Consider the following 26,792-nt stretch of genomic DNA (forward strand, 5'->3'; position numbering starts at 1 on the left):
TATTCTGTCCACCTCTTCTTAATATCTTCTTCTTCTGTTAGGTCCATACCATTCCTGTCCTTTATTGAGCCCATTCAGCCTTATATGGGTCCTTAAATCTAAAGACAGTCTCTTGTAGAGAACATATGGTTGGGTCATGCTTTTTTTTCCATGTAGCTTTGTTGTAAGTTTTTAATAGGCAGATTAAGACATTTACATTTAAATTAATTATTGATAGGGAAGGACTCACTGTTGTCATTCTGTTCATTGTTTTCTGTTTATTTTGTGGCTCTTCTGCTTTTGCCCCTTCATTTCTGTTTTACTTTTTTTTTTTTTTTGAGGTAGTGACAGATGTTACCTCTTTTCTCATTTTATATTTTCTTTATGGTTATCACAAGGTTTACATAAAACATCTTTTGGTATAATAATCTTGTTTAAGGTGATAAAAACTTAAATATCTACATTAACTCTGTACTTTTACTCCCCATTTCCCAACCCACAAACACTTTATATTTTTAATGGTATCCATTGCATTTTTTTATATTATTGACACATTTATGTTTATAGGTATAATTATGTGTATAGTTTCGTCTTTTAACTTCTGTAAGATACAAAGATCACACATCATTATTATAGAATACAGTGTTCTGTACTATAAACTTATCTTTACCAGTGAACTTTATATTTTCATTTGGGTGCTGCTCTTTAGGTGTTATTTATTTTAATTTGAAGAGCTCTTCTTTACAATTCATGTAAGAGAAGTCTACTGGTATGAACCCCCTCAGCTTTAGTTCACCTGCAAAAGTCTTTATTTCTTTATTTTTGAAGTTTTACTAGATATAATATTCTTGGTAGGCAGTAGTTTTCAGCACTCAGAATATATCATCTCATTCCTTTCTGCTGAGAAGGCCAGTTATAGTCTTAAAGGGCTTCCCTTTTATTTGATGTTTCTTTTCTCTTGTTGCTGTGAAAATTCTATGTTTTAAACTATTGATATTTTGATAATTTGATTGTAATATGTCTTGGTGTAGACTTCACTGGATTTCTCTTACTTGATTATATAGGGCTTCTTGAACCTGAATGCCCATTTTCTCTCCAATTTTGGAAAGTTTTCAGCCGTTTAAAAAAAATAAACTTTCTGTCCTTTTCTCTCTCTCCTCTTGTGTTAGAACTATAAAGTGGGTAGTGACATTCTTAATGGTGTCCCATAAATCCTTAGGTTTTCATTACTCTTTTTTTGTTGTTGTTTTTCCTCTTCAAAACTTCAAATGAATATTATAAAACCTATTGATTCTTTGTTTTGCTTGATCAGGTCTGCTGATAAACCTCTCAAGTGAATTTTTCAATTCAGAAACTGTGTTTTTCAGCTTCAAAATTTCTTGGTCTTTTTTCTTTTTAGCATATTCTATCGAAATTCTAGCTTTGCTTATGTATCATTTTCCTGAACTAATTTCTTTGAGCCTCTTTGTTAAGAGTTATTTTTTAAAAAAATAAGTAACTCACAAATTCCTTCAGGGTCAAATTTCAGATTTATTTTAATGGACCTTATTTCCCTATTTCTTCATGTTCTTTGTAACTTCTTATTATTGATACCCTCATTTGTGAAAGAAATAAAATCTCTTCCTATTTATTGACTAATTTCAAATAGAGAAAGACCTGAACCAATCACCCCAGCTAGAAATTTGGAGTATTTTTCAAAACTGCTATGTGATGTTCTTTTTCTTGACTTGTGTGTATTGATTCCTAATTAGAGAGATTTTCCAGTTTTTTTTTTTTTTTTTTTTCCTTTGAAGAGCTCATACTCTCTTCCTTTGCTGTCTGCCAGAATATTGGGATCATCTGAGGAAGCTTGTTGCCAGCTGGTTTCTCAGCAGTCTCTAGGTATCTGTGTTTGTCTGCTCAGTTGCTCAGTCGTGTCTGACTCTTTGCAACCCCATGGACTGTAGCCCAAGGCTCCTCTGTCCATGGAATTCTCCAGGCAAGAATACTGGAGTGGTAGCTAGTCCCTTCTCCAGGGGGTCTTCCTGACCCAGGAATTGAACCCAGGTCGCTTGTGTCTCCTGTATTGGCAGGAGGATTCTTCACCACTAGCGCCACCTGGGAAACCCCCTCTGCGGCATCTAGGTTATGGCAAGTCACAGCTATGCTCAGAGACAGGCGAGACAAAAGTTGACCCTCCGACAGAATCACTGAACCATCAGAATGTTGAACATGTGCCCCCTTCTTCCTGTTTCCCCACTGAGGGAGAACTATCAAGCTATACTAGCCTCTGTTTGCTATTCTTTGGGTCTTCTGGTACTACAGAAAGATGCTGAACTTAGCTTTGCCCTCCATGGTCCCCAGACATCAAGAATATGCTGGGTACTGTCAGTGCTTCCACACAAACCAATCCCTTAATCTGTAACTCAGAACACCGAAACACAAGACATGTTCCACTCTTCTCTTCCCCATCCTGAAGGAAAGGCCACTGAGCTATAAAGTCTTTATGTGAAGTATCATGAGTCCTCTGGAACAACAGAATGCCACCCATCTTTTGTTCTCAGGGTCCCAAGCATCAGGATTATGCTGGGTCCCTTCAGTGTTCTGAGATAGGACAGGAACTTGACTCACAAGTAGCCTCCATCCCTGAAAACGGTATGGGCGAGGCCTCTGTTTCTTTCCCCAGGGAGAAGCCAGAAGCTGGGAGATTCTTCTTGTTCATGTGTTCTGTGCTGAGAGGAGGAATTTTGGTGAAAAGATTCAATGTATTTTCCTGCTGGCTTCAATGAAGCTTATTTCATACTCACTCAGGATGCAGCAATCTCTTAACTAGTTTCTAGATGAATCATTCAAATAATTGTTCAAGTATTGTTATTAAATCAGTGTTTCCATAGGAAGAAGGAAAGTCTGAGGCTCCCTACTCTGTAATCTTGTTGCCGTAACCCTGGAATGGAGAGTTTGCACTAACAATCTAAAATATTTATATTCTCATTTTGCATTATATTTATATCTAATTATCCCATCACTTTTCCCTCACTTCCAAAAAACAAGAGATGACTTTAAAAATGCAAGCATCACCACAATGTAAGTTAATATGGCTGTAAGTTTAAAAACACATTATGTCTACTACACTCAAGTTCATTTTCAAGGTAACAAAAACAGTACTTCTGAAAATGTTCAGGTATTTTTGATAGTTACGCTGAAAAAAAACCCCAGAGAACTGTATCTTGTACGATGAAGTGAACCATGTCAAAAATATTTCTAGACTAAATATAATGTGGAATTTCATAGGGCATTTCTTTAAATGTTTACCTATAGAGAACAGAATCATAGCTTCCAAATATAATCTTATACTATGTTCTTCAAGCTGTTTATACTTTGCTCACATTTCCAAAAGAATTTAAAAAGAATAATTAACTTGTGCATTTTTAAGTTGGCATATAAAAATGTTCATGATAACTTTAAATAGTTTAAATTTTAAATTTTAAAAGGATATAATTTCCAGAAGTTTCAAATATTGACATTAAAAAAGTGGCTACATCCTTTCTTTAAATGTATCCTTTAGAATATAACTATTCTAGCAATTTGATATTTTCATCATCTACTTAAAAATATGAAGATAAACTTCATTAACAGTTGGAAATATTATAACATTTCTCATTCTCCTAAAATTGTATTTTCACTCACTTTTCTCTCAAAATTTTATCCTAAAATATATGCATACTTTATATTTAAAAGCTTTATTATCACTAAACTCTAAAAAAAGTATAAGCATTCATATTAATCTTTTTAAATTTCTTCTCTTTTTAGGCTGTAAAGATTAATTTTCTTTATTTACTTCTTTAAAGGGTTATTTTATCATTTATTTCATAGATTATTCCATGTTTGTTTCATACTTGAATAAGTAGGATTCACTAAGAATTTTATTCTTAAATGTAAACATGCAGAAAATTTGTTTAGATAATAAGCACATTTTATTAGCAGTAAGATTTTTATAACACTGTGACTGAATTTTTAAAATTCCTACAAAATTATATATCAACATTCCCATTGGGATTATTTACCAAAAATTAAGATTATCTACAAGTGAAGAACTCCACTAGTTTTTTCTTCACATGTTGTTATTAAATAATCAGAAACCAATAGGGCACAAAAAGATGTAGTAATACTCAATTACTAAAATAATTTAGTTTTACTGCCTAACTCTTTCCCTTCTGAAGGTGCCCCATGGGATTTTCTATCATGAGCGCTTCCTCACAGTAAAATTAGCATGAGGCCTAGGATTCTTCTCTTTGTGAACAGTTCCAAATACTACTAAAAAAGAAGAATGGGAAAGGAGAACCTGATGGACTGGCAAGTCCCAGATCAGGATACATGTCTACATGGAAAAATCAGTCTAACTGCATATGGAAATGAGCCAAGAGAAAACTAATGTGCAGTTTCTAAAATATCCTCAGAAACTGTCCCATTTCATGAACAGATGGGAGTATTTAATGCAGAACTTTTCCATGTTGCTTTTATCATGGACATTCAATAATATGGGGACTCTACCTAGGTCATTAAAAATAACTTCTACAAAGTACATATGACATTCAACATGTAATTTGTCTTCATTCAAACATGTAATTTGTTATGGAATTCTGCCAAAAAAAATGACTAAAAGTGTTTGCTAAGTATCTGAATTTATTCACTTTTTAACAGCCTTTTAAACTTTATACCAGAGGACTTCTAACAGAAATGTTGACTTAACTTTCAGGATAACTTACCTTGAATTATTCTTTCTGATAGAACTTAGAAAACAGACCCATTTAACTTTTAAGTTATCTGTATTTTTGACAATAAAACCATAGTCACATATAGGAAATCAAGTGTCTGTCTTCTCTTTAGAAAGAGAGGCTTGAATCTAGTTCCTGTGAAATTTATATAGTTATTTACTTAGTTATCACATATAAATTTAGTTATATATTTACCAGTGTGGTTTCCCTAGTGGTTCAAATGGTGAAGAATGCAGGAGACTCAGGTTCTGTCCCTGGGTTAGGAAGATCCCCTGTATAAGGGAATGGCTACCCACTCCAGATTTCTTGCCTGGAGACTTCCATGGACAGAAGAGCCTGGCAGGCTATAATGGGGTCTCAAGAGACTGAGTGACTAACACTTGCACTTATCAATAAGCATATATCAAATATCAACGACATTATAGAGATATCATTCTTGGCATGAGGATTGAGTTGTGAATATGCTGAAGTCACTGTCTAAAAGTGACTTACACTTTAGTGGAGGAGATGGACAAAAGAAAAAGATGAACCATGTAATGGTATGTGAGGACAAGAGAAAAAAGAACAAATAAGGGGGCAGAAAAGTGAATGAAGAGGATCTACTTCATGTGGGGTAGTCAGGGATGGCCTCTCTGTGGAGGTGACATTTTGGGCAATACTGCTGAAGTTGAGAGTCCACACGCTACTTTCAGCTTTGAATGCCACACGGTGTGCTGTGTCTAGTCGCTCAGTCGTGTCCAACTCTTTGCGACTCCATGGACTGCAGCCCGTCAGGCTCCTCTGTCCATGGGGATTCTCCAGGCAAGGGTGGGTCGCCATGACCTCCTCCAGGGGATCTTCCCAACCCAGGGATCAAACCCCGGTCTCCTGCACTGTAGGCAAATTCTTTACCGTCTGAGCCGTTAGGGAGGCCCACTCGTCCTACCTATTAATATCTGCACATTGAGAAACGCTGCCTTAGTCTAATCATTCATCCCAATGACATGCTATACCCCTGAGGAGGCACAAGGCAATTATTTAAAATTTATCTGAATAAACTGCCCTCATCTTGCAGACTTACATGCGAGATCACATTTGGATGTCCTTAATTGAAGTTCTGGCTGTTTTCTAACTCATTTATGACTTCATTTCACTACTTGCCAAAGTATTATGGGGGGTGAGACAAGGGAATTAACTCACCTTCATGCCAGTGTATTTTGTTACTTATGTAAACAATAAAGCATCTCACATAAATGATGTTTTTGGCTACTTTAACTTTCAAGTTATAAAGTAACAGCTTTAGTTAATGAATGAGTCGCCTGAGTGCATAAGATATGAAGTCATTAAAATAGGTTTAAAAAAGGAAGATGGAGGACACAAATCTAATTTAATTGATTTGTCTACAGAACTTTCCCACTAACCCTTCCTCTCGAGGTGGTATTAAGGTGAAGGTTGCATGAACATCAATAACCAGGGTCCAATACTGACCTCATAAAGGTTAATCCATCACAGAATTCTGTCCATGGAGTCAAAAGACAAGAGAACATCAATAGAAGCTTCAAAACAGTTTATTTTGTCTCTAATATATTTCACTGCAAGTTGATAGAGGGTGCAGTAAGGGCCAGTAGTCAAATAGTCATGCATACAATTAATCCTCTCCTCACAGAGAATCGTGACTTCACAAGCACAGATTTGCTATTGATCAAAAAGGAAGGGGGCAGACGTTAGAGAGCAAGCCCTTTATATGCCAGTAACTTTATAAATTAATTGTTCTTTTTGTTAAAAAATAAATGTGCTGGCAACATAAAATTCCCTTTCCTATTTCCCCTCTGCCTATTGTTCTCTGAAAACATAGCTTCACCTGATGCCTCCCAGCGTGTTTGCATTTTCCTGAGTCACTAAGTTACTTTCCACTCAATGAGTATGTTTTATTGAGGTTTTACCCATCTCCAGTTCTGTTGTAGGCGGGGAGGATACACTAGTGGACAAAAGCCTGAGACTCTGACTTTAAGGGAGCATTAACAATAGGGAGGCGAATACTCTAAATACTAACATAATTAAGAGTGGCAATTGGGGTAGGGAATAGACTGGGTATTCAAGAAAGTCCTCTTGGGGGAGGACCTGAGGTAAGACTAAGGGCTAGTGTAAATGAGGGGAAGAGCTTTTTGAAAAATGGAAAGGTAAAGGTTATTAGATGGGAAAGAACATGTATGTTAATAAGCCTATGTGAATGGAGGGTGTGGAATGAAAAGTTGAGAGGGAAGTCTAAGCAGATTGAGGCTGTATCATGTAGTCTTGCAGCCCATAGTAAGGAGTTTATTGTGGTGGAAAGTGGGAAGCTTTGATCGGTTTTAAAATTTGCATCATATGTCCTGATTTATGTTTTAGAGAATCACTAGAGATAGTTGCTACAATAGACTTTTATAAATTAAGCATACATTAGAGGGAAATTAGAAAGAAAGCTCCTGAAATAGTCCAGGAGAGAGATAATAGATTGGACTAGGATTACTTTTGAGATGGCAAGAATAGATGGGACTCGGGATGAACGCTACTGGTAGAGTAGACAGTACTTACTGTTCTATTAAATATCAGATATGAAGAAAATAAAGAAATGAATGAGAAGACAACCATTTTTTTTTCCCTTGAGCAATTAACTGGATGTAGAGTCGCAACTAACTGGCTGATTAGTAATGCCATTTCTAGGAAGCAAAAGTTTGGACAGTGGAGATAGGATGGAATAAACTGTCCTGTTTCAGCTCTATTAAGTCAAGACTAGTGTTTGTAAATGTTTGTAAGATGATCTGAGACAAGATCTGAACTGGTGAACATGGGGAGAGAAAGGTACTCTCTGCCATTAGCATCTCATGGATGATGGGAAACACTGGGAGCCATGATGGCAGCTATGTTTGCACTCTTCTGTTTTTGTCTAGCTGAAAGCCTCTTTGCGCTGAGTCCTGTGATGAAATGCCTTAGTATATCCAATTTGGTGTTTTTGAGGACTCTTATCTCAATTTTTCAATACAGAAGTAGCAATGATACTTTTGTTTTTATTGACGTATACTGAAGCATATTTGATGTGCAGTAAGTTTCAGGTGTAGAAGGAAGGAAATGGCAACCCACTCCAGTATTCTTGCCTGGAAAATCCCATGAACGGAAGAGCCTGGCAGGCTACAGTCCTTGGGATCGCAAAGAGTTGGACACGACTGAGCAACTTCACTTTCACTTTTCAAGTTTCACATGTACACGTGGTGATTTTCACAGATTATACTATATTTAAATTTGTTAAAAACAATGCCTTTTTTCTCTATGTACAACATATTCTTGTTTACTTACTTTGTATGTAGGAGGTTGTATTTCTTTAAAAAAAAAGAAAAAACCTTTTTATTTTGTATTGGAGTATAACATTAATAATGTTGCGATAGTTTCAGGTGAACAGAGAAGGGGCTTAGATATACGTGTACATCTGTCCAAACTCCCATTTCATCTAGATTGCAGCATAACTTTGATCAGAGTTTAAGTGCTATGTAGTAGGTCCTCATTAGTTATCCATTTTAAATATAGCAGTGTATACATGTCCATCCCAAACTCCCTAACTATCCCTCTCCCCATCCCCCCTCCCCCATAATTTTAAGTTCATTTTCTAAGTATGTGCATGTCTATTTTATAAGTAAGTTCATTTGTGTCATTTCTTTTTAGATTTCACATATAAGGGATGCCATACAATATTTCTCCTTCTCTGTCTGACAATTCAGTCAGTATGACAATCTCTAGGTCTGCCATATTGCTGCATATGGCATTGTTTCATTCTTTTTAATGCCTGAGCAATGTTCCGTTGTGTACATATACCATATATTCTTTATCCATTCATCTGTTGACAAACACTTAGGCTGTTTCTTAGGTTGCTTCCATATATTGACTATTACCAAAAATGCTGATATGAATATTGAGGTACATATATCTTTTTAAACTAGTATTTTTATTTTCTTTGAATATATACCCAGGAGTTGAATTGCTGCTGGATCATATGGTAATTCTATTTTTAGATTTTTGAGGAAGCTCTAAACTGTTTTCCATAACCACTTTGTACAGTGTACAAATGTACTACAGTTCTTTTTTTAACATCTTCTCCAACATTTGTTATTTGTAGACTCTTTGATGATAGCCATTTTGACAGGTGTCAGGTGATATCTCATTGTGTTTTTCACTTGCATTTCTCTGATGATTAGTGATGTTAAGCATCGCTTCATATGCCTGTTGACCATCTATATATCTTCTTTGGAAAAATATCTTTTCAACTCTTCCACTTATTTTTAAATTGGGTTGTTTTCTTTACAATAATGAGTTGTCTGAGCTGTTTATACATATTTGGATAACAACTCCTTACTGATCATATTCTTTGCAAGTATTTTCTCCCATTCAGTAGGCAGTCTTTGTTTTCTTGATGGTTTCCTTTCTGGTGCAAAGCTTTTAAGTTTAATTAGCTCTAATTTATTTATTTTTGTTTCTTTTGCCTTAGGAGATTTATAAAAAAAAAAAAATACTGCTATGATTTATGTCAAAGTGTGTTCTGCTTATGTTCCTAGGAGCTTTCTGGTTCTAGGTCATATATTTAGGTCGTTGATCCATTTTGAATTTTTGTAGATGGTGTGAGATAGTATTAACATTTTATTCTTTTCCATGCGGCTGTCCAGTTTCCCCAACATTACTTATTGAAGAGACTGTCCTTTCTCCATTGTATATTCTTGGCTCTTTGGTTGTAGATTAATTGACCATAGGTATATACATTTATTTCTGAGTTCTCTATTTTGTCCCACTGATCTACATTTCAGTCCTTGTGATAATACCCTGCCGTTTCAATTTCTGTCGCTTATTTGTGTAGACTGAAATTGAGGAAGTAATACTTCCAGGCTTATTCTTTTTTTTTTTTTTCTTCAATACAGTAAGTGCCCCACATAAGAACGAATTCCATTCTGAAAGCATGTTTGTAAGTCCATGTTCATAAGTCCAGCAAGGTTAGCCTAGGTGCCCAACTAACCCAGTTGGCTATATAGTAATAAACTGCAATAGGTTTACATTATAGTTCTTTCACACAAACCATACATAAACAAACATGAAAAACAGAGAAAACATTTTTAATATTACAGTACAGTACTTTGAAAAGTATAATAGTACAGTACAAAAGCTGGCATTCACAGACTGGTATCAAGTGAACAAGCAAGAAGAGTTACTGACGGGAGGAGGGTGAGGGGCTGGGAGATGGTACAGCTGAAGGATCTCCAGCAATAGGAGATGAAGAGCAAGCTGCAATTTGACTCAGGCCTGTGTTAACAAAACGCATGCTCACATCTTTGAAGTATACAACTTGAAGATTAGTATTAGCAGGACACTTACTGTATTGCTTTGGAAATTCATTACCATTTTGGTTCCATATAAATTTTAGGATTATTCTTTTGTCTGTGAAAATATTGATATGGATTGCATTAAATCCATAGATCACCTTGTGTAGTATGGACATGTAACACTTTTAATTCTTCCAATCCATGAGCATGCTATATATTTCCATTTCTTTCAATCATCTTCAGTTTCATTCATCAGTGTTTTAGAGTTTTCAGAGTAAAAGTGTTGCATCTCTTTGGTTAAACTTGTTCAGTCACTAAATCATGCTTGACTCTTTGCGACCCCATGGGTTGTAGCACACCAGGCTTCCCTGCCCTTCACTATTTCATGGAGTTTGCTCAAACTCATGTCGATCGAGTCGGTGGATGATATCCAACCATCACATCCTCTATTGCCTCCTTCTCCTCCTGCCCTCAATCTTTCCCAGCATCAGAGTCATTTCCATTGAGTCAGCTCTTTACATCAGGTGGCCAGCATATTGGAGCTTCAGCTTCAGCATCAGTCCTTCCAAAGAATATTCAGGGTTGATTTCCTATAGGATTGATTGACTTGACTTCCATGCAGTCCAAGGGATTCCCAAGAGTCTTGTCCAGTACCACAATTCAAAAGCACCGATTCTTCAGTGCAGAGCCTCCTTTATGATCCAGCTCTCACATTCATACAGGAATACTGGAAAAAACAAGCAAACACAGCATTGACTATACAGACCTTTTTCAGCAAAATGATGTCTCTTCTTTTTAATATGATGTCTAGGCTGGTCATAGCCTTTCTTCCAAGGAGCAAGCATCTTTTAAATTCATGGCTGAAGTCACCATCCACAGTGATTTGGGAGCCCAAGAAGTAAAATTTGTCACAGCTTCCACTTTCTCCCCTTCTGTTTGCCACAAAGTGATGGAACAAGATGTCATGATCTTTGTTTTTTGAGTGTTGCATTTTAAGTCAGCTTTTCAATCTTCTCTTTCACCCTCATCAAGAGGCTCTTCAGCTCCTCTTCAACTTTCTGCCATTAGAATTAGTTTATATTTTCATGAATTTTTGTCAATTTTTAATGAATTATTTCAAATAGTAAGAAAAGCAACTATGTGAATAAAATTTATAAAAACTACTTCTAAATATTTTTAAACTTGGCTTGGAGAGACACGAAGCAGTCATTTACTGCATTGTAAGATAACTATTCCAGTTAATTTAAGGTAACCATTCTAGTTATTTCCAAGATAATGAATAAAAGAACAAATTTTATACAAATATGCCTCTAGGCTACCTAGCTTGTGAATAATGTGCTAGAATATAACATTTCAAATAAGGAATTTTGAGATAGGCTGCTTTCTTATGCATTACCAAAGAGTTGTGTGTGTATGCTCCATCCCATCTGACTGTGGGCCCATGAACTGTAGTCTACCAGGCTCCTCTGTCCATGGGATTTTATAGGCAAGAATCCTGGAGTGGGTTGCCATCTTCCTGACCCGTGGGTATAACCCCTGTCTCCTGAGTCTGCTGCACTGGCAGGTGGATTTTTTTTACCTCTGTGCCACCTGGGAAGCCTGCCTAAATGCACTTTTAGTGGGCTTGTTGATTGGGCTGTAGATTTTGGTTGTCTGTTGTCATTAGTTTTTATATACACTTTAGCAAAATGGTTTACAGTCTGTCTCCAGAGAGAGTAAAAGTAAATATGTTACTGAGTACATTTCTGTTGCCATTTTTAAGCTTTTATTAAGACCGTATGGCTGCAGTTCTATGGAGGAGTTCTCTATAGACTGTCTTCAATATCTTTCAAGAAAACCTAATACTACTCATGAAAGATAATATAGTTTTTATCTACCTTTTTGAGTGTGAATGAAATATTATTTGGAAATGGTTAAAATCAATATTTATTCCAATGAAATGCCAAACTGTATAATTTACCTTCAATTTTCCACAAAAGCATAGGACGGGAGTTCAAAGTATCTAGGCTGATACTACATTAGTAGCATTATGTTAGCAAGTTTAGTAACATGAAACAGTTAAAAATTAGCAATCTTTGACATGAGACAAATTTTGAAGTAGCCATTACCCCTGCATTTTTCAAGTGTCATGGAAACTTTTAATTGCACAAAACTCCATCAAATTTACCATCACTGATGTAGCTCAAGGCAAACATCCTAGTTTGTCTTAAATCTGGGTTATTCACCCCAATTTTTAAAAAGGACAACCATTGTTACAGTGTTTCCTGAAATTAGAGATCATGTACAGTATTCAAAAAATGACTATAAATTTTGGCATTGCTTTACTAATGGCACATGAATTAAAACTGCATTATAATGAAATTGCTACTGAACATTCCCATTAATATCAAATGAATTCATTATGACCAGCACAGTTACAATGAATACTAAATGAATTAATAATAATGAACCATTTAAAGTGTTGCCTAATTGTTTTATTTCATTTTTATGTATATTTTGGTCCTATTTTAACTGTTGGGTTAATAGAGAATGACATTAAATAATTCATTTTCTTGCCTAATATCGGATAATGTGTTCACACTGTTTTCTGATGATCTCTGTATTTAACCCTCTTTCTTTCACCTCAGCCTTCCCACCTATTAACTCCTTATTTGATACATCTAAAGAAACTAGCTGCAGTCCATGGGGTTGCAAAGGGTTGGACATGTCTTAGTGACTGAACAACAAGAGAAACTAGATGAGAAAATATAAGCTTTAATTTGATATGAAAAAGAAAGCATAAAGATAAAAAGTAACACTGGGCCCCAGTTATTTTCATGATGTCCCTTGGTGAGCCATACAGGTGCCTGAAAATGTGGTCTGTTAAGTGATCTGTTTAGATGCTGGAAACAAATCACCATCAACAAAAACTTTCAATCATTTTTGGTTTATTAGTTTTCCTGCAGGGATAGTTATCATGCAGGGATAATTAAGTGTGAGGAAATAATTATATAAAAGTTCTACAGCTTAAGAAAAAAGCATAAGCTACTTAACAATTATTATTTATTATCAAATGTTTTAAACCTTGATTAATCATTTGTTTTTTTTTAAACATCATTTAAAATTATTTCTTTTTAATTGGAGGATAACTGCTCCACATTGTATCGGTTCCTGCCACATCAACACGAATCAGGCATAGGTACATGAACGTCTCCCACCTCCAACCCCCTCCCACCATCCCCCCCAGACTATCACAGAACATCAGTTTTGAATCACACAGCAAATTTCTACTTGCCGTCCAACTCCATGCATGGCAATGCACATGCTTCGGAGGTACACTCTCAATTCCTCCCACCCCACCCCACGTCCACAAGTCCACTCTCCAGATCTCTGTCTCCACTGCTGCCCTGCAGACAGGTTTATCTGTGCTGTCTTTCCAGATTCTATGTATATGTGTTTGTCTTTCTCTTTCTGACTTACTTCACTCCGTATGATAGGTTCTAGGTTCATCCACCTCATTGGAACTGACTCAAGTGAGTTCCTTTTTATGGCTAACTTTCCATTGTGCATATGGAATATACACAACTTCTTTACCCATTCATCTGTGGATGGCCATCTAGGTTGCTTCCATGTCCCAGCTATTGTAAGCAGTGCTGCAAAGAATGTTGGGGTCCACATGCCATTTTCAGTTACGGTCTCCTCAGGGTATATGCCCAGTGGTGGGATTGTTTGGCCATATGGTAGTTCTATTCCTAGTTTTTTAAGGACTTTCCATATTATTCTCCACTGTGGCTGTGTCAATTTGCATTCCCACCAACAGTGCAAGAGGTTTCCCTTTTCTCTATACCCTCTCTGGCATTTATTGTTTGTAGATTTTTTTTTTTTTTTTTGATGATGGCCATTTTGACTGGTGTGAAATGATACCTCATGATAGTTTTGATTTGCATTTCTCTAATAATGGTGAGGCTGAGAATCTTCTAACCATTTGCTTTTGAATTAGAAGCCTGTTAAATTCACTATCAGCTGCCTTGTCACTGCGTAGCACTGTGTTGGCACAGACAACCTAGTTTACATGACTTTGTGGGTTACGAGCTCTTGTCTTATGTCTGTCAAGAATCCAGTCTTCTCTTCTCAAGTCAAAATTAGAATTTTAACTGTTCATCACAGAAATGCCTTTCATATTGACAACTTCCTCAGAAAGAATGATGGCCATAGGTTGTACTGTCTTCTGAAATGTTATGAACAGTCTTCACATGATGACATTTTAAGTAAGTAAAGATTATCAACTGGAAAATTCACTTAAGACTCTAGATTTCTGGCTTCTTTGATAAGTAGGAAACTCTATTTACATGTCCTCTATAATGCTATATGTTAATAATTGAATGGAATGGAATAGAAGCCACACTCTGAACATATTTATGTCACCTACATGGCCGTCATATACATTTAGGTTATAATCTAAAAAGATATATTCTTTCCCCAAAACTTTCCTATCATCCTCCACAGTGCTTGAGATTTCCTTGGTAAAGAACATGTATATAGATAATTTCCAATATGGCTTTAAGAACAAGACAGTAAACAGTGTCTCATAAGCAAAGCGTGGAGGCTCATGTTATGGATATCACTGCATTTTAATAAAATACTGAATCAACAGAAACCAAGCAGGTGATTTGAGATAGAGATTTTAGGAGATAACCCCCATCTAATGGCTGGAAAGAGACAATCTGAGGCCTGGATCCTGAGAACGATATATGAAAGCAGCAGACATTACTTTGGGGTGCTAGACTAAGATGAAGGATGTTTGGCAGAGAGTAAAATGGTACCAATTTAGAGAATATTTTTAAGAACTCAAACGTGTTCACTGAGCCTGTGATTCACTTATATTCAACATCATTTGTCCCAGCAGCCCTTTGATGTTTTCTTATCAGTCTCTTAAAACTGTTTCCTTAAAGAGAAAGCAATCTCTTTGGAATACTATTTTGTACAAAAATAATAATTTCATTCTGACTTTCAGAAATAATGGATTTGAAAGGTGCTTAAAACTGAAAATGCATACCTACTCTACATCAATTAAATATTACTTGCTGTTGTTGTATTTTTGTAAGTGATATAGTTAGTAAATTACTAGGAGGTAAGTCTCAATTTTATGATGTGTAATAATCTACTAAAAGCTTATAAGATTTACTTTTTCTTTGATGCGTGCTGTTATTTAGAATTTTAGTGTAAGTTTTTCTGAGGCATGACTAAATGACCCTTTCATTCTATAAAGTTAAAGGATGTTGAGTGGGACAAGGGGGCCTTTCTTGGTCTTCCCTGGTGGCTCAGTGGTAAAGAATTTGCCTACAATGCAGGAGACACAGGAGACACGGGACTGATCCCTGGGTTGGGAAGATCCCCTGGAGGAGGGCATGGCGCCCACTCCAGTATTCTTGCCTGGAGAATCCCGTGGAGAGAGGAAACTGGTGAACTGTGGTCCATGGGGTCAGTAAGAGTTAGACACGAGTGAAGTGACAAAGCATACACACAAAAGCACAAGTCTCAATTTTGCTGATGCTTAGGAATTTAGTAGAAGCTTGTAAAGTTTACTGTTTGCTTGACGCTTGGAATTATTGGGAATTTTAGTGTAAGTTTTTTCAGGACACGACTAAATGACCCTTTCATTCTATACAATAAAAGGATGTTGAGTGGAGAAAGGGGGCATTTCTTATACTTATCTGAGAAGCATGGAGGATGAGAATTTGGCTTCTATGATTGGGTATCAGTAATGCTTATAATAATATTCTTCTGTGGACTTTATGCCTCATAAGGCTTTATGGAAAGGTTATCTAATCAAATTGCCTAGTACAGTTGTCATTTTTATATTTGCTTTGGTGAAGGTCTACCTAAAAGAAGCAAAAATCATCCTAGGCTAGGACTGTCCCTGACCTCTTTCACTTAATTATCCAGAGAATTTCAGACTGCCTATATTCTTTTCATGACGTGCTTTCTCTTTTGGGTGACTAAATTTTTCTTTCTTTCTTTTGTAATAGACTTTCCCAACCCGCTTCTTTTACTTAAATTGAGGAAGAGCTCTTTGAAAAACCTTTCATCAAAGGGATGGCTGCCCAATCCCTGAGTATTCTCAGAACTTTTCATCATGGAGGTTTTAAGAGTGTTTGATGCCATCTGTGCCTCGATTTTCCTTTCTTCTGATTTTTCTTCTTCTTTTTTTTTTTCTGAGCTGAGGTGCCAGCCGAGCCAGCCTGTGCCTCTGTTTTCTGCCAAAAGGAAAAAAAAAAAAAAAAAAACACACAGAGAGAAATACCATGAACACTAAAATAAGAATATTTTTTTCAGTGTTTCTGGTACCAGCACTGTACATTTCCACTGAGTTTTCTATAAGAATCTGTTTTTATCATCCTTAACAATAGAAAAACCACAAGAAAACTTGTGGTCTATTAGCAGAAAACAGAGGCCCTGGCAAGCTATGGAGCAGCTCAATCCTACAGTTGGGAGGCTGGGCAGGAACCCAAGTTTGTCCACGCCTAAGAACAACACTGTCTGCTAAAATTACAGTTTTCCCTTTTCACAAACCTCAAAGTTGTGAAACTTTACTAACTTTAAGAAAAGAACAGTTGGCCATACAAAAGATACACTTCCAAATCCATCGAACAACTTACTTATACTTGCAAATGAACCACTTGGAGTGAGTCTTAAAATGTATTTGTTCCAATTATTCTGCTAAGGTAGCAAGCAGAAAGTAATCATTTTCTATGTATACTGTGAAGAAGAGACTCCAAATGTTGGTTCCAAAGAAAGCATTTGACCAATAGTTGGTAAGTGGGAGTGTAAGAAGGAGTGCTGTGGAAATGATAGCCACATTTGCAAAAACCAAGTGTGTTTTTGCAGTCTCTTTATGCTCAGGATGATATAATAAAATCAAATTAGAAAAGAGTCTTTTTTGAAAACTCTTGATACTCCCTGCTTCCAGTTTTTATTGAGACAAGTATTAGTAACTAAACATGGTCATGTAGCTCATTAGATCAGATATGTTAATGGAAGGAAGATATAAGTCAATACAGGTTGGCATTCCATCAGTAAATTGAATTACATTGTAGAAGCTTTTTTTTTTTTTTTTTTTTTTTTTTTAAGCAAACCTGAACCAATTACTATCTGTTTCAGTCAAGTTCCATTCAGATGACTGACTATGCCAATTATTTGAATAGGGAAAGTTTGATATAAGGGACTGTGTATTGGGAGAAAGTAGTTAACTAGTGAAAGAGGGGAAAAGGTTCCCAAGGAGCTTCAAAAGCAGTCAATCTCGATAGTTACTGCCTCCATGTTGAGGAGAGGACAAGAAAGGAGCTAAGGACGAGGCGAATTGCTTTATCCCACAGCTGAGCTTCAGACCTGTTCAAAGAACACAAGGGTCTCACAGGAAGATGCAGCCTGCTAGAGGTGTGGTGCATCTTTTTGTAGGATGTCAGCTGGCTCTGATCTGTAGAAGCAGTTCTCTGTTGCCCCCTCCACTGTGTAGGAGGTCAAAGCTGGAGGGGGCTGGAGATAGAGGGTAGTCTAGCTCTAGGTAGAGCCCCAGGATCACAATCTGAATCATAGTCCCTGGGGGCAAGACCTGGGAAAGGACAGTCTCCTTGCTGCTATTGCCTTGCTGAGCCAGTGCAGGTTAGAGTGGATAGTCCGGCCTCACGGCCATAGAGAAGAGTGGCAAGTGTACATGAAACACAATATGAAAATTAAGACTCTATATTCTGCTGTGACGGAAAAAATAAATAAATAAAAATCAGTATTATAAGTAATTTAAAGATTTCTGAATTTCAGAATTCATTTTGCTAGCACCTTGTGCCTGATAATCAGAAATACACTTCTTATATCCAGAATACTCTGTTTAAGTTAGTTATGTTATTTTTTGTTTCCTACAGTAGAATTAAAAAATCCCTTATCTTTATATGTTAATATTTTAAATTACTATTAAGAGTGATTTCAGGGTTTCAGTCTTCATCTGAATTACCCCAATTTCCTTCTACCCTTCACTAATCTCTTACATATAATTAATTTTCAAACATCTCACATAGAAATATTCATGGAGAGAATTATTCTAGTTGTGGCCTAAATAAATGAGGACCTGTAAAATAACATTTTTAGGAGATTTCTTGATGCAAAATGCCACAAGCTATAATTCTCTACAACAGAAGATTTTCTTCTGTGAGATGACCTCTTTATTTCTAGCATGATTAAAACAATCAGGTTTTAGTATAACTGAATGATTTAATAAACACATTGAGTGGCTATTATCAACAAAATGCTCTGAGAATCTGAGGCAGAAGTATTTTCTTTACTTTTGTAGCCTCAGACAAGGGCACCAAAAGTAAAAATATACAAATAGAACTATATCAAACTAAAAAGCATTTCTATGGTGGAGAATACTATTGACAAAACAAAAATGTAAAATACTGAATGGGAGAAGATATTAATAAAGTATATAGCAGATTTGGGATTAATATCTAAAGTATAGAAAAAACTTACACAATTCAGTATCAAAAACAAATAATGGATTAAAAAATGAACAGAGTAAATTAATAGATGTTTTTCCAACAAAGTTTTAAAAGGCCAACAGGCACATGCAAAGGTGTACAGCATCAGTAATTATCAGGGAAATGCAAATGAAAACCACAATGAGTTATCACCTGATATCTGTCAGAAAGGTGATTATCAAAAAGTCAGGAAATAACAAGTGTTAAACAGGATGTAGATAAAACTGAACCCTTGTGGACTATTGGTACGGATATAAATTGGTACAGCCACTATGAAAACAGAGTGGTCATTGCTCAAAAAAAATTAAAAATAGAACTGCCATATGACCCAGCATTTCACTTTTGGGTGTTCATTTCAAAAACACAGAAATACTAATTCCAAAAAATATAGGTAACCCCTATGTTTATTTACAACTTATTTATTTACAGCATTGTTTACAATATCTAAGATATGGAAGCAGCCAAAATGTCCATAGATAGGTGGCTGCATGAAGAAATGTGGTATATATTTACAGTGGACAATTATTCGGTCAGGAAAAGAAATCCTGTCATTTGTGATAACATGGATAGATCTAGAGAGAAAGTGAAAAACATTAGTTGCTAAACTGTGTCTGACTCTTTGCGACACCATGAACTATAGCCCACCAGGCTCCTCTGTCCATGGGATTCTCCAGGCAAGAATACTGGAGTGGGTTGCCATGTCCTCCTCCAGGGGATCTTACCAAGCTGAGGAGTGAACACAGATCTCCTGCAATGCCAGCAGATTATTTGCTGTCTAAACCAAAAGGGAAGCCCAGGACCTACAGTGCAATACACTAAATGAAATGAGTCAGATAGAGGATAATTACCTTACGATTTCACTTACACATGGAATCTGAGAACAAAAGAATAGGCAAAACAGGTTCATAGAAATAGAAACCAAACTGGTGGTTTCCACAGGGGAAGCAGGAACAGGCCAAACAGGTAAAGGGCATTAAGATGTAAGTACTTCCAGTTACAAAATAACTAAGTTTACAATGATGTAACATACAGGACAGAGAATATAGTACTAGTATTGTAATAACTGTGGTGGCAGATAGTAACTAGACTTATCATGGTGACCATTTTGAACTGTATATAAATATTGAATCAGTGCCAATATATTATATGACAATCATACTTTAATAAAAATACCTTCACCTTTTCAAAAACAAAGGAGAATGGTTTAAAAAGTAGCTGTTATTCCCTAGTGATATTTCAAGGACTTAAAATATTTCTCTGTGAATTTGAAATAACATGTAACATAAGGGTCCTGTCTTTAATATTAAAAGAAAGATTTATATTAGTTCACCTTCCACAATTATTGTCTACATAGAAGCATAAGTATAGAAAAGCAAAATCACCAGCACACAGTTTTATTGTGTTTATTTATATATTGTGTGGTTCATATCACTGTCTTTCTGGCTAATCAAAGAAAATATGTAGGAGATTCAAGAGACATTTACTGGATGGGGACTATGCAGAGAGTGCTCTAAGAGATGTCTGGGGATGTGCGGATGAAACAAACAAAGATCTTGATCTGAGGAGCCCATTCTTAGGGGAGATAGCCATGCAAATTATCACTAAGAATTGGGCCATGTGTGTATCACCAAGAACAGAGCCTGACTATCCTCTGCTTATGCTACAATGTCTGGTGCTGTGAAGGTTACCCAGGAGAAGAGAGAGCCGTGAGGGAGACTCAGGAGAGGCTAAGTGTTGAATCTGATTTTAAATGATGATGGAAAGATGCTACATGCTGGCCTAGAAGAGAAAGGCTGGGTGAGCGGGAATGTTTATAACTTGGTGGCAGAGGAGATATAAGCATAATGCTGTTAAGTGTAGCTTTAGAACATACTGGAATTGGCCACGGCCTGTGGGGGAGTATGGAAAGCTTCTTTGATATAGCATTATTCCTTTGAGATTCTTCCATGTTGTTGAATAGGCTTTCCTCGTGGCTCAGCTGGTAAAGAATCTGCCTGCAATGTGGGAGACCTGGGTTCAATGCCTGGGTTGGGAGGATCCCCTGGAGAAGGGAAAGGCTACCCACTCCAGTATTCTGGCCTGGAGAATTCCATGGACTGTATGTCCATGGGGTCGCAAAGGGTCAGACAGGTCTGAGTGACTTTCACTTCACTTTCATGTTGCTGTATGTGTCAGTAGTTTGTTCCTTTTATTTTTGAGTAATATTTCATTGTCTGGATGTACTATTATTTGTTTGAAAGTTCCTGGACATTTGGGTTGCTTCCAGTTTTATAAGAAAGCTACTATTTTCTTGCAAGTATTTATGTAGATACATGTTTTCATTTTTATTGCAAAATACCTAACAGTAGAGAAGATAGAGCATATAATAATTACATGGTTAACTTCACAAGAAACTGCCAAACTGTTTTTCAAGATGACTATCCCACTTTGCATGCTCTCAGCAAAGCATGATAATTCTAATCATTCTGGACCTCTGGTAATAAGTTGGTATTGAGCATCAATTTCAATATTAGTAATTCAGGAGCAGTGGTGTTTTACTGTAGTCTAAGTTGCATATTGATAATGATCTGTAATGCTGAAAACATTTATATGTGCTTATTGGACATCTGCCTATCTTCTTTGTGAAGTAAATTTTCTTTGTGAAGTGTATTTTCAAATGTTTTGCCTACTTTAAAAATAGGGTTGTTGGTCTTATTTTTCAATTGGAGGAGTTTATTATGAATAAATGGAGAAGGAAATGGCACCCCCCTCCAGTACTCTTGCCTGGAAAATCCCATGGACGGAGGAGCCTGGTAGGCTGCAGTCCATGGGGTCGCTAAGAGTCGGACATGACTGAGCGACTTCACTTTTCACTTTCATGCATTGGAGAAGGAAATGGCAACCCACTCCAGTGTTCTTGCCTGGAGAATCCCAGGGACGGGGGAGCCTGGTGGGTTGCCGTCTATGGGGTCGCACAGAGCCGGACACGACTAAGTGACTTAGCAGCAGCAGCAGCATTATGAATAAATAAGGTTTATTCTAAATGAGTTTGAGCAAATTCTGGGATATAGTGAGGGACAGGGAAGCTTGGCATGCTTCAGTCCATGGGGTCACAGAGTTGGACATGACCTAGCAACTGAACAGCAAATTCTGAATACAAGTCCTTTAACTTGTGTGTTTCATGAATATATTCTCCTAGTCTCTGGTGTGTCTTTTTATATTCTGCAAAGTGTAATGGAATTTGGGGAGAGAATACATTAATATGCATTTTTTTTCTTGTATGTATTTCTTAGTGCTTAATCCCTACCCTAGTCTTCAAGAGACACCTATTCTTCTTAGGTAGAATTATTATTTTTGTATCAGGATTGAAAAATAAAGAGGATGTCAGCATTTAGCTTTTCATATATGAAAGGAAATTATCAGTGTCCAGAAACCAATAGTTTTGAAAATCTGGATTTAACGAGAGAAAAGTCTTGTTTAGATTTTTAAACTTCTATTAATTTGTCAAAAGAATAAGTCCTGGACTACTATATAACATAAAATCATGAATAAAAATCCTCTCTTCCTCCCATGAAGAGTATATCTAAAAATATGAATAACTTCACAAAGGATCTATCCAAGGCCAGAAAAGAGAAATCAGAGAGCTCATATCTACCGTCCTGGTAAACTATGGGAAGAGTTTCAGGGAAAGCATAGCAATAAACAAGAGCATCTTGATATCCTATCCAGACTGACATCCTTTGGACACCAAAGTAAAGAAAGTGATTATCACTGGGGATTTTGTCTCTTTTTTTCTTAATTAGAACTTAGGGACTATTTCACTGATAGTTCAGTTCCAGCCTATGGCAATTAGAGTGGAAATCGTTAACAGTAGAATGGGCATGACTGCTTGAAGAGAGTGGAAAAGAACTCAGACTAGCATTCCTAGCATCCTTCTGTTCCTTTGGTCATGAAAATTCTTAGAGATTCTTAAGTAACTTTTGGAGTTGGGATGGAGATTGGATGTCAGAAATGCAGCAGAGATTGGACAAGGGCTGTTAAAGCTTGTCCAATCTTTGACAAGCCCCAAGGGCTACCCAGACCTGGGAACAACTGAATTCACAGACAGACAGTGTTGCGATAGGGCCGATCTACACACGTAATGGTCAAGTTCTTTGGGAGAACTTCCTATACAGAGAACACTTTCACTTGCTGTAGCAGTGACAGAAGGTTGCAGGTCTCCCAGAAATGCTATCAGTCTGATATCACCTCACATGTCATCAGTATAGGAAGCAGCTCAACCACTCAATCTGCAGTCTAGACCAGCAAAGCTCAGACAATTCCATAAGCATCTCTAGTGTCCTTGCCTCCAACCACCCATGTCATCTGTCGTCTCAGATATCATTTTAGAGAGAAGTAAAAGGATATGGAGAAAACATGGCAGATTCAGCATTTGTCTGAAAGTCTCTGAGTCAGCAAAGTGTGACTAAATCAGAGGCAGCAAAGTGGTGAGAATTCCTCCCACCCTAACATTATATAGGAGATGAAGTAGGTACAAGAGAAAGATTAGATTCATAACTGGCTCTGATGGTTCGCTGGATAATTTCTGAAATCTCCACATTTGCTTGGACAGCTATGTAGTCTATGACTGAATTTTTAGCTCTTGAATTTTAACTATTAGGACTAAGCCAGACACAAAATGTAAAGAACAGCTCTCTGAGCTTCCTCTCTGATTGCTAGGCTTTCTCTTTTGATGCACTGCCTTCTGCTTCACATATCCAGCTTTCGTAATATAAATTTTAAAATTCTAATTTATTCTCTCCTTATCAGGGAGAGGGTGATGAGGTGTGAGACTAACTTAAGGCAACTGTCGCAGTGCTTTAAAGCACTTCTGATTCCTTAGCTCAGCCGGACCCACTTCCCCATCCATGGTGATTTCATTGCTTCCTCAGTCAAGTTTCCTCTGCTGTCCTTGTGCACATCTGAATCCAGATTATGAACATGGATCAAGGTGCATCTCCATTCACATAAGATGATGCTTTTGCCTTCTGTGTGAATATCCCCTAACATTTTTATAACACTTAATAATACTTATGAAAATGTTATTTATTTTCACAAATAACATGTATAAAATATATGAAATAAATAATATTTATGAAAAATAGCCAAAGGAGCTATATGCTGAAATTACAGAGAAGACCACTAGGGTCCTATTAAGAATCTGGGTCTGGTCCCAGTCAAGTCAGTCTGTTACTGTTTTCTTTTGGCCTGGTCTCACCTCCTTTGGGGCTTCCCTTGTGGCTCAGCTGGTAAAAAAATTCACCTGCAATGCAGGAGACCTGGGTTCAATCCCAGGGTAGGGAAGACCCCCTGGAGAAGGGAAAGGCTACCCACTCCAGTATCCTGGCCTGGAGAAGTCCATGGACTCTATAGTCCATGGGGCTGCAAAGAGTCGGACACGACTGAGTGACTTTCACTTTCTTTCACCTCCTTTAGTCAGCAATAGGAAGTCATGTTGTTTTCCTAGCCAATGGAAAACTAACCCTGAGTAATCTGGAGTGAGGTCAATTGATAAAAACAGATGTTAGGAATAAAATAGTGCAGACTAGAAACTACTTAGGGAAGACACTTCCAACGTGGGGAAGCCCTATTACACACCTGTGATACTTAATATGGAACATTGCAGTGACCAGGTGATCCTTCAATGCAGGCTCCATTCTAGACACATGCATTTCCCAGCACTTTGATTGAGTTTCCTGGCAAGCATTCATGCAAGTAAATATATCAAGATTACTTTCATTGATGTGAAAGACTATGGGGAGACCCGCTAATGGTAGGGTATTACCTTCTGATAACCACACTATTTACACTTATCATCCAGAAAGGCAGAGAACCAGACTGTTCCATTAAGCTGTCAATCAGAACTTATGAAGAAGCACAGATTGTGTGTTACCAGTTTAAATGTAACAAGGCATGAAAATTATAGGATTTTGAGAATGCTAGTCATTCTCTTCCTCCAAAAAGAATACTCAGGAAATTATCTTTTTTTCTGAATTCTTGAATATTTAGGCTCCCACAGGCTCTTCGTTGTTGTGCTTTTGCAGTCAGGTCTCCAGAAAACGAGATATAGCTTGATCTCTTACATTTCTATAGCACTTTACAGTTTATGGGGCACTTATATGTACACCTGCTTTCCAAATGATATTCTCTGCAAAATATTTCCTCATCTCAGCACCACAAATTCTAAAAATGTTTCTTAGAAGTCTATTAGTTAGCTTTCAGAATAACAAATCAAATTTGCAATTCTTATAATGTTGCAACAACATTTTGAATGTTTTTAGTGCATATTTGTAAGACTTTGAAAAGAGCTGGAGTATTTTAAGTATCACTGTTAACTACCAACTTTTGGAGAAAAACAAGTTAATGGAGCAATCGGTTTTATTTGGTATAATAAGGCATTTCTGTCTTTCATTATTTATAATTTTATTGGGAAAACATGTGCTAATGCAAACAATTTTCATAAATGAATAAAACATAAGGCAGAGTAGTAATTAATATAAAAGGATTCAACAGCACATAAAGGTGGTTAATATATTTGCCTCTTCATATATCAATGCCAGTTACATTTCCTTAGAAGACACTAAAGTTCTAAAATCAAGCAGGCTCATTAATTAGTCTTATTCTCAGTTACTTGAAGGTTTGCTTAAAAAAGGAAATCAGGTTGACTGGGAGCAAGAATGGATAGTTCAGATAAAAAAAGATCAAGAGGGAAAAGTATACAGGAAGGAAAGTGGAAATGTGTCAGCTTGCTTAGCAGCAAAACAGTCTCTGTTAATGACTCCAAGGGGAATAATGTCTCCTACCTTGTCACTGAACACAGTGGATGTTTGAGAGGAGGTTGTAGGATCTGCAGAAAGTTTGATAGAAAATAAAGTGAATACCTGGTGTGAGAGAGAGGAAAGGAAGAATGAGAAGAGTCTTCAAAGCTAATGTTCTTAGTAGTATTGCTATTTGTATAGGCATTTTAATGAGATTCTTTTGGATGTATGGAAACAGGACTTACTGGTTTGTTCGAGAGGCAGATGCAGATATTGTTCAAAAAGGGTCAGAGTTCCCATGGGAAGGACAAGAAATACAGAAGAACCAGAAAATCACCATAACTGGGTCTGGGGTCAGGTTCCCTTGATGGACCACATCACAGAAGTATATGGATATCGTCACACTGATGCTTCATCCCACATGATGTTGTCTAGCTGTGATCTCACTGTTAATGTGCCTTTTCTCCCCGCACCGCTTCAATCTTAATGTTCTCTCTAGTTCATAGCTTTATTTTGCTCTAGTTATAGCTTCTTCATAGACACATACTTTGCACATTTGTGAGAAGCCATTTTTCAGTTCTCTTCCACAAACTGCCCAATTAGTTGGCTAGATCAACTCATACCACCTTTGGCCTGAGCAACTGTGACTTGGAGAAAGAGCGAAGACACATGGCCGTCTTGGTCTGGCTCTCCAAAAGGCTGTGGGTAGGGTGGTTTTCCTTAGAAGGGCTATTGGCATTATGTATAGTAAGATGAACAAATCTGAAAAAAGGCATACCTGAAAATACTGTTGGCTTTCTTACTTGCCTGTGATTTATGAACTTATGCTCATATCTCTTCTAGTGTTCTTTTAAGCTTTGTTTCTTAATACTCTTTTCACTTCAAAAACTAGGAAGTATTATATGTCTGTTTGTATCAAGAAGTTGGAAATATAAGAACATACTCATGTGGATGAATGAATGTTTTTCCACAATCTTTTCTAATAGATTGATCATGGTGCTAAGTGACAGAGCATGAGCACAAATGAGTGTTTAACATACAACATTCTGTTGTTGTTTACTTACTTAGTATGTATGACTCTTGTGACTCAATGGACCATAACCCACCAACTCCTCTGTCCATGGGATTTCTAGGCAAGAATACTGGAGTGGGTACTATTTCCTTCTCCAGGGGATCTTCCTGACCCAAAGATTGAACCCACATGTCCTACATCGCAGGCAGATTCTTTACCACTGAGCCAGCAGGGAAGCCCATACAACATTCTACTGCAAACTTACTATTATATGGTTGCTGACTCACAACACTCTAAATTTCATATTGTGTGTTTCTTTTCTTGGGTGTTCTGTGGTCATTTCTTCTATAAAACTTACTGAAGCTAATTTAAAAAACTTCGTTTCCAGTTAGGTCACTTGTGTTCCTATCTTTGTTTTCAGTGATTAGCTTTGGTCTTGTGAA

Source organism: Muntiacus reevesi, chromosome 1, assembly GCF_963930625.1.
Source record: "Muntiacus reevesi chromosome 1, mMunRee1.1, whole genome shotgun sequence".
In the NCBI taxonomy this organism is placed as follows: domain Eukaryota; kingdom Metazoa; phylum Chordata; class Mammalia; order Artiodactyla; family Cervidae; genus Muntiacus; species Muntiacus reevesi.